General features: G+C 35.7%; 1 protein-coding gene and 1 non-coding gene across 2 annotated transcripts in view; both read left to right on the top strand.

The window, feature by feature from the left end:
* The window catches only part of NAV3 (neuron navigator 3), an 820,281-nt gene that overhangs the window by 210,201 nt on the left and 596,639 nt on the right, over window positions 1-13,441 (top strand). The window lies entirely within an intron of this gene.
* LOC128775139 (U6 spliceosomal RNA) lies at window positions 3,685-3,791 on the top strand. The gene has a single exon (XR_008419790.1). It is a non-coding gene; the product is annotated as a U6 spliceosomal RNA (small nuclear RNA).

Raw genomic sequence — 13,441 nt, 5'->3', positions numbered from 1 at the left:
TGTGTTTTTAGGTCCTGGAAGAACACTAACTAGTCCTTAGAAGCAAATCACAGAATTATGTTTATTGACAAGCTAAAGAGATTTTGTGTAGTACTGCTAAACAAATTGAGTGAGAAATTGCCTTTATGAAAGGCCAGCAAAAGAAAATGTATGTAGTACCTTAATATAACCATTTTTTAATCAAAATGGTACTCTGCCATGTAAGCTAATGTTGCTGAAATCATTTATGTAAGTAGAATTTGTGTTCATATTTTTACAGAACTAGGCAGATATTTCTGCAGTGTTTCTTATTTGCAATTAGATATACTACTCATTGGAACCAGTGTTTTCCTCCAGAGAATAGCATCAAGGTCACCTGGTTTTGGTTGTTCTTTTTTTGTTTTGTTTTTGTTTAAACATTGTGTCATGCTAGTTGCTCCCTACAATTTGACTGTCAGGGTTAAAGCCAGGCCATTTAATGAGGGAAGTGATGGCTTCATTTTTTAATGAGTGGTAGATGTAAATTTATTCATAAGTTAATACAGGTTCACCACTGATGTCCAAATAAATAATTCCTTCTGCCCCTGTCCCTGTACTGGAAAATTTTCTTCCTTTTCTCTAGCTCTCTGTGTCAGGGGTTGCAATGTCAAGTGCATCAATCATGTTTAGGGAATAAGTAATTATAATCAACATGTGGATGACTAGTTTTAAGACAATAGCAAGTGGCATAAGCCGGCTTATGGAAAATTGAGAATGCATGGTTTGCCTAGTGACAGTTAAAAAAAAGCAAGAAAATAAAACCATAGCACCCTTCCTGACATCCCCACACCCTCAACACACACTCTCTAATACTTAACCTTTGGGTCAGGTAGGCTGTCATTTTAAAAGCCTTGTTAATGTCCTTTTTCTTTCTTTAAGCTGTAGGTCTATCAGTCTTCATGGACACTTTCCCTTGGTTTCTTCTCATTTGAAACTACCCTGGTTTTACCAAAATGTTACTAATGCAGATAATCGGGATCAGAATTAATTTCACCATTTTCAACTCTTTTTTTCTAGAATACATTTGAGAACGTTTCATTTTACTGTGCCTTTATAAAGTGAAGTTAATTCCTGGCATTTAGTAGGTGCTCAGTGCATATTCATTGAATGAAGAAATACCTGACTTGCTTTTATGAATAACAAGAACCATTTGTAATCAACACATTTATTACTTGTAAACAGATTACATGTAGCTGAAGTGCTTGGAAGCAGCTAGTTCTTACTAACATACTTTTTATACTGTTGATTTGCTCTGAAATCTTTTTTAAAAGTATTAAAGAAAAATTAAGTCCAGTATAATTCTAATTTCTAAAATATAAATTCTGTATCATGTGGATGAATTAATGGTGATTCAAAAGTTTTTAAACACTCTGTTTCCCCTTTATCAGGTAGTCTTTCTTGTTCATTATCTTGACCTATTACATGAAGAGCCATATTTTCAGAAACATAGGTGTAACATAGGCCTTTACAAAAGAAATAACTATTAAATTTCTTTTGTTGGATAATGTATTCTTCCTCTCTCCCTTCCCGTTTCCTTATTTCCACAATCATTTGTTAAACTATGTGCTAAGATAACTTACTCCTGAAGAGTGAAAATAAGGTAGTGTTAACTGTTTCTTAAGTGACTCATTGTCTAGAGAGGTACTGCAGTGATTGTGAATATACTTATTTGATGATATTTCATGTTTCTCAAAATATTCGTTTTCAATGGATCATGAATGTTTGTACACAAAAGAGTGTATCTTCGTGTGTTTTTTTATGACTTGAGACCTAACGTTTATAAGCGTATTAAAATGAATTATTAGAGTTTATTGAAAGCTATTTCATAATGAGATTAGAAGTCAACGTAAAACTAGACCATTTGAAAATCGACAAGTCGTTTGAAAATCGGGGTGCCTGGGTGGCTCAGTTGGTTAAGTGTCCGATTCATGGTTTTGGCTCAGGCTACCATCTCGCAGTTTGTGGGTTAGAGACCCACATCGGGGTCCGTGATGTACGGAGTCTGCTTGGGATTCTCCCTCTCCCTCTCTCTTGGCCCCTCCCCCCACTTGCACTCTCTCTCAAAATAAATAAATAAACTTAAAAAGAAAATTGATGAACTGCATAAAACATACAGTTTATTGACTACTTTGTGCAGTGGCATGTTGTATATGCCAGCAGGCACCGAAACTTTTATTGTGTTTTCTTTATTCAGACGTTACCAGTTCAACAACATTTCACTGATGTATGCGAAAACAAAACAGATAGGTTTTCAACGTGTGGTGACGACATTCCAGTAGAGAAGCAGAGTAGTGTGTGGTGCTATGGGATGATGGAGCCAAGGTATCCTTCTTGTACCTGTCAAGATAATGTGGTGATCAGAAATTCCAAATGGCTTAACAAAACACAGGTGTTTGTTTGTTTGTCTGTTTGTTTTTCCTCACTTGTATCATCGTCTGATATGCGTCAGGCCACTTTCCTTGTTGACTTTTCTTCAACTGTAAACTGAGGGATTCAAACTCTTCCCGTGTCAATTGCACGGATGGGAAAGAGTGATCGGAACTCACACTTATCTTGGACTGTCCGCTTCCAGAGGTGAAACCCCACTTGTGCATCGGTGAAAACTAAGCAATGTATTCCCAACCCTGTGACTGTGAAATGTGGTCTTCCTGTAATCACAGAAGAAGAAACTGCTGTGAATGTAGAGATTCTACAACTGCGAATAGTGAGCTACAAAAATTTTCTGCCGTTATCAAGAAAAAATATGCACAAAGAAGTGGTTTTACTAGACACCAAATACTACTGACTGTTCACTAAAGGGTTTCTCTCCCATCCTTTTATAAATCTCATCACATAAAGGAGTGACTCTCCATTGAGTGCTGGTCTTTCTCTGATAACTCTGTTCAAAATATTCCATTGGACCCTCTAATAGAAAATTTCCACAGTTTTATAGGCTGGGTAGACTTTTGATTCTCTAGTTAACATGCAGTTTGTGATATTTAATAAGATAGCATCTGTTCCTTTGTGTTGCACTAGTGTTCAAAGATAGGATATTATAGAAATTAAAGTGTAGACCATTGGGCTATAAAATGGTAACAAATCTGGTTTTAATGATCTGAAATCAGGGAGGGCTCAGAACACCTCTTAGCAAGGAGAATGTCCTAAAAGTTGCAATGCACTGATCAAGATAGCCTTGGCTAAGAAAGTGGCAGAAATTAGGAGGCAGTGTATGAAATCTTAGAATATTAAAGTTGTAGGTGTCCTTGAAGATTGTATATTGTACCTTTTTTATTCTGAAGATCAGAAAATTGAATTGAAACCATGATGAGTTACACATAAAAGTTTTGAAAACTTTTAATTCCCAGTTTGTGAAGTCCACATTATTTTCTGTGTCATCAGTATTCTTTTCAGTATTGCATGTTGCTTCAATAATGTTGCCCAACTTCACCCTATGCCCTTCCTCCCAAATTCAATAGCTTAGAAAAATAAGCATTTGTGTTCTTGTTAATGGAATGGCCATGCCTCATCTGGGCTCGTGTGGTTTTGGCATCATGGCTGGATACATGGATATGGGTCTCCCTTACATTTCCCCTTTTTTCATGGACCAGTGGCTACCTGAGGCATGCTCTTCTCATGGAAGATTATAGGAAGGCAAGAAGGCAAGCTGATTTAAAATCTCTGCTTGCAGTGCTCTCTTGGGCAGCACTTATACTAAAATTGGAATGATACAGAGAAGATTAGCATGGCCTCTGTGCAAGGGTGACATGCAAATTCATAAAACCCCTGCTTGTGTTAATTCTCTCTTTCGTGTGCGCTCGCTCTCTCTCTTGAGCAAAGTCAGTTATTTGGACAAATTCTAAGTATTTGGACAGGGGAGATGAGAGAATATTCACTGAAAACAGTCCAATCTATCATGTTCTCTATAAGGCCAAGATTTCTGAATTAGGGTAAAGGAGAATCTGCTGTAACAAAAGTACTGTGGTTCAAACAAGATTGATGTTTATTTTTCACTCTCATAACAATTTAGAGTAGGTCAGTGTTCCAGGGCAGGTTAGAGGTTCTGTTCCAGGGACGCAGATTCCTTCCATTTCATTGCTCTACCATTCCATAGGGTGGTGTCCTTGTCACATGACTGAAGCTGTCTGACTGGTACAACATTACATTGTAGCCCATGGGAAGGAGAAGAGAGAAAATCACTACACAAGCAATCTCCTTTTCAAGTCCGTGTTTGAAAGTTGGTATGTGCAATTTCTGCTTGCATTCCATTGACCATAGCATCATAGAATGGCAAGACCTAGCCACCAGGTAAACTGGTTAAGGTAGTCTCTCATTTCTGCATAGAAAGTTATAATGCTGCCTACAGTTAGAACCTTGAGGATAAATAGAGAGTGGATCTTGGATGACAGTTAGCAGTCTTTGCTCTCAAGATAGTTTGAGGTAATTATGTATACGATGGAATGGGCATGGGTGGGAAAGATGAGGAATGCTCCTTTTGCCTAGGGGGAATTATGTAGGTAACTACCTTCCACAAGAAGAAAACTGGAAAAAAAAAATGAAAACTTTTTTTAGCTCACCAATTCTCAGTATGTTTACTTTTATGATTACCTAGAAAAAATGCTTGTCTATTTGCTGTTGTAACCAGAAACAGCCATTGTTTCACATCTCCCTTAGGCGAGCCTGTATTCTGTAAATAACCGAGTCCATGTACAGACTAAATGTAAGAACCTGATTAAATAAAAAGTTTGATTAAAATTATAAAATAAGGCACTGGATTTTTAAGCATACATCATCATTTTATGCACATAATGTGTGCCATATCATATGGGTTATGACCTGAATTACTGCGTGTGTGTGTGTGTGTGTGTGTGTGTGTGTGTGTTTCCTTTCTCTTCAAGGCTTAGAAACTCCCATTTCAGAACTATTACTGAAGATTGAATTGATGTCAGCCAGGAAACTGTAATTTCCTGTCACTTGGCCTTGAATTACTACTTTGAGTTTGCAGACAGTAAACAATTTAGCTAAAAGATGCAAGCTTTTTTCCTACTTATCATTAGTACCTAAGAATATGAATGTTTTGTACTGTTCCATCTCCATTACACATATACTTATTGGCTCAGAATGATATTCAACCCTCCTTGTGTACTTTTATCTTGAACTAATCAAGTCCAAACTTCCTGCTGCTGAAAACCCATGTATGTTCTTTTAAAGTGGGCTACAGAGCCAATTCATCTGATAAAGCAAATAATCTACCATTTCCAGTACAGAAATGAAGCAGAGAAGCCATGTTGCAAGGAACATAATGTTTTCCCCTGCTGTTTTTATTTGTTCTGCATATTTCAAGTGAGAAAGATGGAATTTTACAAGAACTTCATTTGTGAAGGATGCAAGGCAGTTATGTTTCTTTAAATACTTTCCCCGAATACTTGGTACACGAGAGAGAAGCTTGTTTTGTCTTACATAATTGGGTTGCAGTTTTTTGAAAACTAACCCACAAAATTTGTGTTCTATTAGTGTTGACTTTCTGGTTGCCGGTTTCGCTACGATGCCACAAAAAGGGATTCATTTATTTGTGGGGGGCATTTATGGGACAATCAGTAGCACCAAGTCTGTTTAACTGTGTGTAGCTGAATCAAGTGAGCTTAAAGATTTCATGGGGTTAATGTGATGGGGTCCTCGGCTGAGGGGATGGACTGGGAATTCAGCTTAGGGGTTGGGACTAGGGCAGAACCTCACACATCTTTTCTCTCTCTGGTCCAGGAACAATCTCTGACACATAGGAAGCTCTGGGAAAAGAAAAAAAAAATGTTATTAAAGCCAGCATACCAAGGAAGGAGGCCATCTTTTCATGAGAAGGGACTGCTGAGCTGACACTTGGTCAAGTCAGTCATGTTCCAGGGCCACTTGGTATGGTGACGGTAACCGTCAACAGGAGACGTAGGGACAATTTTTCTTTGCTCTGGATTGTACCAATGCATTGTAAAGCATTTATCATTCTTCCCCTTCCTCCCAATAAATGCCGGCAGCACTCTTGGGACAACCAAAAGGAACCCCTTGTCCCCGACCACATTGTCAGATACCATGTATGAGGAGGTCATAGCTCTGCAGAAACTTACTGTCTGTAGTCCCATAGTTACTTGTTTGGTTGATCGATTTAGCTATTATAAATAAATAATTTAATAATGTCTTTTTAAAAAAAACATTTCTTGTTTTTATTGTGAACTGTTTTCAGTGTTAGGAAAACCAAAATGAATAATAATGATTAACTCTTGTGTACTCAACATCCAGCTTTACTTCATTTTAACATATTGCTTTAGACACTTTTTTTTAAGTACATGGAATACTGCATCATTATTAAAGCTTCCTTTGTAATCCTCCCCAACCTCATTTCCATGTCTTCACCTCAGGAAAAAACCTGCTGTTCTAATTTTGGCTTCATTACTTTTAACATGTTTTTATGCTTTTACCATACTTGCATGTATTTCTAAGTGGTATTTAGTATTTCTTTATATGTTTTAAATTTCTTATAAATGGTATCACGCTCTATTCCTGCATAATTTCCCTACTTGATGCATAAGTATGCTACCAAGATTTGTCTATGTGGATATGTAGAGCTTTGGTTCATTCATTTTAAATGCTACAGACTATGTCCTTATACAATTATATGCCATAATTTATCTAAATTTCTGGTTCTGGATATTAAGTTTATTTTTAATTTATTATCAATGCCAAGGATGCTGTAATGAACATTCTCATATACATCTTTTAGTGAATGGGTTTCTCCCTAGGAATTCAATTGATGCATAGTTGAATTTTATTAGATTTTGCCACATTACTCACTACAGTGCTTGCACTAAACCAGCACACCAGGTACCTACCCACCATCAATTCATGTAAGTTTTAGAATCATCACATCTTTTCCATCAGTTGCGGTTGGTAACATTTAAAAAATTTTAACAATCTGTGACGTGGGACATAGCATCTTTTTTAAAAAATTGTATTTTCTCACTTTCTATTTCTCATGCGTATTGGCCATCCATATTTCCTCTTGTAGGGAATGTCTATTCATATACTTTGTTCTTTTTTCTATTGGGTTGGCTGTCTTCTTTGATTTTTAGTTTTTTAGTAAGAATTTTGGTTTTCATTTCTACACACACACATACATATACATATGTGTTGTAAATATATTTTCCCAATCCCTGGCCTTTCTTTTCTATGTCCACTTTTTGTTGTATAGATGGCTTTAGTCAATTTTATCACCCTCTTTATTAGAGTTTATATTTTTTATATATTAAACAAGAAATTTTTTTATGCTAGCTTTATTTTGCCTCATGTGGATAACCAATTCTTCCAAAATCATTTTTAAAATTGTCAAGTCTTTTTTATTGAATTGCATGTTAATATTTGTGGGCGTATCTATTTCTAAACTATATATTTTATCTCAGTAATTTATTTGTCACTTTCCTTGTCCCTTACTTTGTCATTTTTTTTTTTTATCAATTTTGTTATCTTTGAAAGCATCCTTTTTTTAAAATTGTCTTGGCTAGTCTTATCCCTTTGTCCTTGCATATGAAGTTAACGTCAGCTTTTTAAGTTACATAATAAAGTTATATATTGACATTTAGGTTGGGAACTGAAATAAATAAACTTATGGAATAATTGGAGGACAACTGATAACCTTATGATATTGAATCCTCCTACACATTAACATGTATTATCTCTCCATTTATATAGTTTGCATGTTTTTAAATTAAAATGATTTTCTATGTAAAGATCGAAATATAGTTTACTAGTTTGTTTCTCTGAGGACATTGTATCATATGTTTTTCTTACTAACGGAATTTGTTTTGAAATTATATTTTCTGTCACTGTTTTTATTGTTGCTGATCTAAAGTTTTTTTTTTTTTTTGCTGGTGCATTATGAATCATAATCTTGTTTAGTGTAAATGATTTGTTTATAATTTTTCTTAATTGCTCTTTGTAGTCAATATTATATGCAAACTTTTTTCCTCCTTTCTTATCCTTATATTTATTGATTTTTTTTGCCATACGATGGCAATAAGTGCCTATAATATAGCAGTTTATTGAAATGATGGTAGCAGGCATCTTTATCTTATTTTTTTATCTTTATTTTATTTTTTTTAACTTTGTAACTTAACTTTATTTTTTTTTTAAATTTACATCCAAATTAGTATATAGAGAAGCAATGATTTCAGTAGATTCTGTACTGCCCCTTACCCATTTAGCCCATCCCCCCGTCCTACCCCCCCTCCAGCAACCCACAGTTTGTTCTCCGTTATTTATGAGTCTCTTTTGTTTTGTCCCCCTCTCTGTTTTCATATTATTTTTGTTTCCCTTCCCTTATGTTCATCTGTTTTTTCTCTTAAAGTCCTCATATGAGTGAAGTCATATGATTTTTGTCTTTCTCTGACTAATTTCACTTAGCATAATACCCTCCAGTTCCATCCACGTAGTTGCAAATGGCAAGATTTCATTCTTTTTGATTGCTGAGTAATATACTCCATTGTATGTATGTATGTGTGTGTGTGTGTGTGTGTATATATATATGTGTATATATATATATATACCACATCATCTTTATCCATTCATCCATCGATGGACATTTGGGCTCTTTCCATACTTTGGCTATTGTTGATAGTGCTGCTATAAACATGGGGGTGCATATGTCCCTTCGAAACAGCACACCTGTATCCCTTGGATAAATACCTAGTAGTGCAATTGCTGGGTCGTAGGGTAGTTCTATTTTTAGTTTTTTGAGAACCTCCATACTGTTTTCCAGAGTGGCTGCACCAGCTTGCATTCCCACCAACAAGGCAAAAGAGATCCTCTTTCTCCGCATCCTTGCCAACATCTGTTGTTGCCTGAGTTGTTCATGTTAGCCGTTCTGACAGGTGTAAGGTGGTACCTCATGGTGGTTTTGATTTATATTTCCCTGATGATGAGTGATGTTGAGCATTTTTTCATGTGTCAGTTGGCCATCTGGATGTCTTCCTTGGAGAAGTGTCTATTCATGTCTTTTGCCCATTTTGTCACTGGATTATTTGTTTTTTGGGTGTTGAGTTTGATAAGATCTTTGTAGATTTTGGATACTAACCCTTTATCTGATATGTCATTTGCAAATATCTTCTCCCAGCCTGTCGGTTGCCTTTTAGTTTTGCTGATTGTTTCCTTCACTGTGCAGAAGCTTTTTATTTTGATGAGGTCCCAATAGTTCATTTTCGCTTTTGTTTCTCTTGCCTCTAGAGACGTGTTGAGTAAGAAATTGCTGCAGGCAACTTGGAGAGGTTTATCATTTAATATATGAAATTACTTTTACTATATTTATCTGTATTTATAAATACTACCTAGTAATAATTTTAAACTTCATATAAATAGTATTCTATGTATTCTTCTTATAGTTCATCATTAAGTATGATATTCTCTGTTAGAGCTATTTCTTTCTATTTTATATTTTCTTTTTATATTTTAATCATGAATGGGAATTGATGTTTATCAAAAAATTAACATTTTTTGTGAGTCATATTGTTCCAATAGGTTTCTGTTTTTATAGTGCTGGATTCCTTTAGTACATGTAACACTGGAGTCTTTGGTCTGGGACACATTAGCAGAAGGGCAAGGAGAACTTCTGACCCCAACATCTTCTTCTGCTGGAACAACTTCTTACCCTGAAGGGTTATAGGATCCATCCTTTTCTTTGGGCCTGGATCCTCTTCTTTACACTTTAGATCTACTGATTTAGCTATGTAAAGAATATTCAACAATTCAATACCAGAATTTAAAGAGCAAACAATGGCTATTCACCTCTAATACTTAAAATTCCAAAAGCAATTTCTAGTCATTTTTGAATGGTTTCTGGATCTGAGATTTGTTACTTCATCGGTAGTCTGGCACGGGAACTGTTGATTCTTTTTCATTCTCTTGGACTTGAATAGAGGTCCCAGAGCCTGGGAAAAATATGTGAAATAAAGCAAACTTTCTTATTTTTCTATTTGTAAAAGTGAAGACTCCAGAAATCCTGAAATAGGATATTGAGCTTAAGATAGTTAAAAATCCCCCTATAGAATTGGGCTTTATTTTGGTCAGTTACATGAATTGGGATCTGTAAGGAAACCATCCCCTCCATAGAGCAAAAGAATGAGTTACCTAGTGCTACTTAAAATTACACAGATGGATCTTCCAGATTTAATGTTGAAAAAAAAAAAAAAAGGAAAAAACGTACAGGTACATGCTGTATAATTCCACTTAATATGATAATTTAAGACCAAATAAATCCACAGTGATAAAACAGAGTAGTTGTTACCTATTAAGGGAGGGAGGAATAAAGGGGTCTTTTGGAGTTCTGGAAATTTTCTCTATCTTCATATAGGTGGTGATTAACTCAGTATATCATATGCTCTACAATTAAGATTTTTGTGACTTATTGTATGCATGTGATAACCTCAGTAAAAAAGAGTATGGCTAACATAAATTCAGAAAGGGCTTACTGTTCCTTCTATGTGATACATAGGTTTTTTCATAGGATGAGACAATTTTGGAATAACCTTTTTAGGTTTATAAGAGATTGGTAGAATATGTGTGTATGTGTGTATGCATGTCATATGTTTTCTTCAGAATCACATGAATCCTTTAATGAATGGTGAGCAGCTTCCAGGTGTTGTGTTATAACTTGGGGATTCTAAGAAAGTATATCGGGGCTGACAATCTAGTGGGGACAAGTAATTAGGGATGTGTGAGAGCAGGGGGAAGTATTTCATGCATCCTAGAACATAGGGGAAAAAGTGCCTGACTTGTTTGCAGTGGACTTGGGGGCACAGAGTGAAACCTTCTGAAGACATAGACTTGAGTCAAATTTTTAAGGATAAATAGAAGTCTGACAAAGTGGATTGTGTAGCATGTATAGATATGTTAGTGCTAAAGGTATGAAATGGCATTTTGTCCTCAGGACTCTAGTTTTATGATATAACCACAACAAAATGTAGAACCTGAGAAGTGTTAATATATTAAATTAGAAAGTCAATTTCATTTTTATTTGAGAGAGAGAGAGAGAGAGAGAGAGAGAAAGCAGGAGAGGGACAGAGAGGGAAAGAGAGAGAATCCCAAGCAGGCTACATGCTCAGTGCAGAGCCCGATGAGGGGTTCAATCACACGACCCTGGGATCATGACCTGAGCTGAAATCAGGAGTTGGACACTCAACTGACTGAGCCATCCAGACACCCTTGAAATTAGAAAGTTAAAAAGGGATCATGATGGGAAAAGTTTTGAATGACATGCTAAGGAATTTTTATTTTTATTATTATTTTTTGGCTTTAGATGGTAGGGAAGCATTGAAGATTTTAATTAAGTGGTGTGATTGGGGTTAATTTTGGCAGTATTTGGCAATTTGGATCCTCTCCCTGGAGTTCTTTCTTTGGTGCTTTTTTCTTTATTGTAACGTGTATGTATCATCTCCTCTGTAGACCAGTGGTTCCTAAATCTACATTTCTGTTCCAAAGTCCTCTCCTGTGTCTTCAGACTCCTTAGCAGAATCAATTGTTTTTCTGTCCCTCGATGCAAATTTCAGTTGTTTCTTATCACTTTATGTCACAAAACTTCACCTTACAATTTACACTATTTATTCCAATATGTTTATAAACATATGTTTCTTCAAAGCTTTTTCCTCTTGACCCAAACCAAGACTGACTACAAGTGCTTCTTACTACTACATTCCTGCTGTTTGGAAAGGACCTTTGTTCACCACCTCCAGGCTCAATAGGGTCTCTGTAGGAAATGGGGAAGAGGAGAGGTACAGAGAGACATTTTCTTATTGGCTGATCCTGTGGTAAGGTGGCTTCATTCTCTAGGCTGGGGGGATATTTAAACTGACTCATTGTTATTTGCCTGAGATATTTGAAGATTTCACTGTAGGGTACCTTTGATCTTCCCTCCCTTGACCTGAGTAATCATATCTCTCCTCAGTTTCTTTCCCCAGCGGTGCCTAGAGCTTCCTCTTGGAGGAATCACTCACGTGGCAAATTATTCTTTCAAGCAGAGCCCCTTTTATAAAAAAATTCAGGCAAACATTCCTACCACAAATTCCATTATCTTGTCTCTAAGATTTGTACATCTTAGATCTATGATCAGAGAAGACTTTAGTTTACTTCTCAGATGATTATTCTAGCCTGCTGCCACAGGTAACTTTACCTTGCTTAGGTACTGGACTTCTTTGTCTCGTCAGCTGCAGGGAACATACATCGGTTGCTCCGGACAATACGGAAACCTCATAGGTTCTCTAGAAAAATAAAACTATTTATATTTAGGCATTAAGAGACTTGATTTCACTACCGAATCCAACCACTGAGTTATATTGAGTAAGAATGGCAAAGAATTAGTATGATATATTGACCATTAACTTCATATAAGAGAATAACCTTTTTGAATCATTTTAATATACATAAATTCACTCTTTTTCTCTCCACTCCTTTAGAATTTTTTAATAAATGTTTTTTATTCCACAAAAGTAAGAGGTCATATTATATTCTTTATGCATTTAAAATGAATCAAAGCCATATTAAAATTAATTTTTATTTGTACAGTATTCCATTAATTAATTCTATCCACATGAAATTGACTTTTATCCTTGATATGAAATCATCAGTATTCTAAAGTGTTGATGTTGGACTAAATTGAAGAGTATGCTGACACTCATTAGTTTTATTTATACCTGACTCCTTACTGAACTGTAATTTCCATAAAGACAAGGGATGAATTTGAAAGTTGACTGTGCTGAGTGCATATTAGGCACTCAGTGCTATGTGTCTTTCATATGTCTTTAGTGCTATAAGGAAGATACTAGCTAAGGTGGATAAATTTGAATAATGTAGAGCATTCGTGATGCTTTGGCAGTATTATTTCATATCAATTTCAAGAAATGTGCATAACAAGTATGGTCAATAGGCTATAATAAGTCATTAAGGAAAATGGGAGATATGTTGGAAGTCTAGAGATGAATACATTTCCTGACACTTGATAGACCATGTATTTGTAAGGTTGACGTTGTTCTCAGGCAAAATTCTATGCCATAATCAAACAGTTGGTCATAACCTTAAAAAAGAGTGATGCCCACTAATAACAGGTTCCATGAGTCTAGGATACTTATTTGTTCCTTATTGGGAGCACCGTTAAAGGGAATACTAAAGACAGGATGTATCTGAATTTTTTTCTTAGTGTACTTTTTTTCTCCCCAAACATACTAGACATCAAGAAAACTGCACAGAATGTAAATTTACAGCTCACTGAATTGTTACAAAGGTAGCATCCATGTAGTGCACCCTCAAGTCACAAAATGGAACACTAATAGCAACTCCAGTTAAATTCCAGTCAAAACCCTTTTTGTCCCCCTCACCAAAGGTAACCACTATCCTGACTTCTAACCCCATAGTTGAGTTT

Source organism: Panthera pardus, unplaced genomic scaffold, assembly GCF_024362965.1.
Source record: "Panthera pardus isolate Hobbes unplaced genomic scaffold, ASM2436296v1 HiC_scaffold_6, whole genome shotgun sequence".
NCBI classification, from domain to species: domain Eukaryota; kingdom Metazoa; phylum Chordata; class Mammalia; order Carnivora; family Felidae; genus Panthera; species Panthera pardus.
The sequence above is the reverse complement of the archived record's forward strand: the minus strand, read 5'-3'. Positions and strand labels throughout refer to the sequence as shown.